This window comes from Gavialis gangeticus, unplaced genomic scaffold (assembly GCF_001723915.1).
Source record: "Gavialis gangeticus isolate Ggan-Ray unplaced genomic scaffold, GavGan_comp1, whole genome shotgun sequence".
Classification (NCBI taxonomy): Eukaryota; Metazoa; Chordata; order Crocodylia; family Gavialidae; genus Gavialis; species Gavialis gangeticus.
In genome coordinates this window covers 108084478-108086512 of record NW_017729031.1, presented here as the reverse complement: position 1 = coordinate 108086512, position 2035 = coordinate 108084478, and the positions used below count along the sequence as shown (strand labels likewise).

The following is a 2035-nucleotide window of genomic DNA, read 5'->3' as shown; positions in this document are numbered from 1 at the left end:
TGGCAGCGGCACTGGGAGGGGGCTGTGGGCCCCCCGTAGCCCACCCTTCCAGTGCTGCTGCCTAGCACAGCCCCAGCCTCCCCTGCCCCCCTGCTGGGAAGAGCCCAGTGCAGCCCCTGGCCTGAAGCATGCAGTGGCAGTTGTCTGCTGCCCGCGCACAGAGCTGGGGGGGCAGATGTCCCCCATGGCTCCCCCATGTATGCACACAGCAGTGGGACCTGCCCCCTCCCCCGGTGCCCCCTGAATGAGCTCCTTGTGACTGTCCAGCACCCAACCCTCCCCCAGCTCCACTCCCTCCTTCGCTGCAGGGTCCTTAATCTGCATCCCCCCATGCCCCTTCCCTCCCCCCCACCCTTCCTCCACAACAGACTTACCAGCTGGATGCTGCACTCCATGCTGCCAGGCTGTGCTCCTCACTGCTTATGTACTGCATGCATGCATAAGGCCTTTACTGGCCACGTCACGCAAAAAAGCCGATTTCCGATACAGTCAATTTTCTTTTATATCAGTGCCGATCTGATATCAGACTGATGTATCAGTGCACCTCTACAGTTTAGTACTCACTAACTAAGCTTTAAGCATGTATCTGCTCCTAAGGCTGGTCTCTGAACTTTGAGAATCTCAGCAGGGAGCAGGAAATTGCCCTCATAAGGCCTACTAAAAAATAACCCTTCTGTACATTGTGGAATCTGTATAATGGGTGGTAGCTTCTCTTGTCCTTTCTTCAGACCACTCCTTCCCAACTACTAACTAATTACCTATTTATAAACTATAAACACATTTACAGGACTCCATTTCTTTATATTAAAATGTATTCAATTTTATACTTCTAAATCATAAGCCCAATGTTTCTTTAAAAAGAAATACTTAAAGTTAGGTTCCAAAGTCTCACTGAGGCATGCAATAAGCCTGGCATTCAAAAAGTACTAATCCTTCAGCAGTACCCAATGAGATCAGAGGAAGGAGATGAAAATGTTTGTCTAAAAATTAATTGTGGGCATTAAGCAGTGCTTTCCAACTTGTTCCACTATGGCCTCAGCCCAACTTCACCACCCCATTTTTGAGCTGAGTCCAACCAGTATTATTGAATTTCTCTGTGGGTCAGAATACTGCTCACTGCCATCGCCTCATTTGCAAATCATAATGCCTAGTTTGGGAATCACTGGAATAAACTGGCTGAGGACCTTGAAAGTAGGGCTAACTGGAACAAGGAATCTAGGAAGACAGCAAAACAATTATATATGCTCTGTTTAATATTTCACAGTTCTAGAAGAGAAACCCTTAAGGACAGATACAGGCATTCAAGGAAGTTAGGGCCAGGGAGCTAAAAATAGTTTGGTGCAAGGGGTGAGGGGCACAGATCCAGGGCTATGGCCAGCGGTTGGGCTTTCCCAGAGGTTGTGTTGGGAACTGTACAGAAGTTCAGTTAGATTGGCCATTTTAGACCATCTTAACCTTCCTAAACAGTTCACACTAGATCAACCTAACTAGGGATCTAAGTGTAGGTCAGGGGTGGACAAAATATGGCCCATGGGCCAAATCCGGCCTACGAAGCCATTCTATCTGGCCCGCAGGGCCCCTACAAAAAATGTAGAAAATTAATATTTTTCTGCCCTTGGTTCCTGTCAGAAGTGACAGGAACCAAGGACAGTAGGACTCAGGGGAAGCCCGGTGCGCTCCCACAACAGTAGGCCCACCCGGCCCCACCCCCCCCAGCCAGAAGCCCCAGCCGGATTTCTGGACTGGAAGCATGTGGCTGCCCTGGTGCAGGAAGCTCAGGTAAGTGGGGTGGGGCGGGGGGACCCTGGGCAGGGAAGGAGTGCAGGGGGGAAGCGGCCCCTCCCCACCCCATGCCCAGTGCCCTGCACTGCAGCTGCTCGCAGCCCACGTGGGGCTGCCTCTGCCTGCTCCGGACAGCACCACGCAGGCTGCAAGTGCCTGCAGCATGGGGCACCGGCTGTGGGGTGGGGGAGGGGCTGCTTCCCCTCCATGCTCACCTTTTCCCTGGCCTCCTTCCCTGCGTGGCGAGCAGGGG

The 2035-nt window shown here is 52.1% G+C and overlaps 1 protein-coding gene across 1 annotated transcript in view; it reads left to right on the top strand.

Moving 5' to 3' along the window:
• MAP3K14 (mitogen-activated protein kinase kinase kinase 14) overlaps positions 1 to 2035 on the top strand; it is a 39485-nt gene that overhangs the window by 25079 nt on the left and 12371 nt on the right. The gene's annotated exons all lie outside the window — the stretch shown is intronic.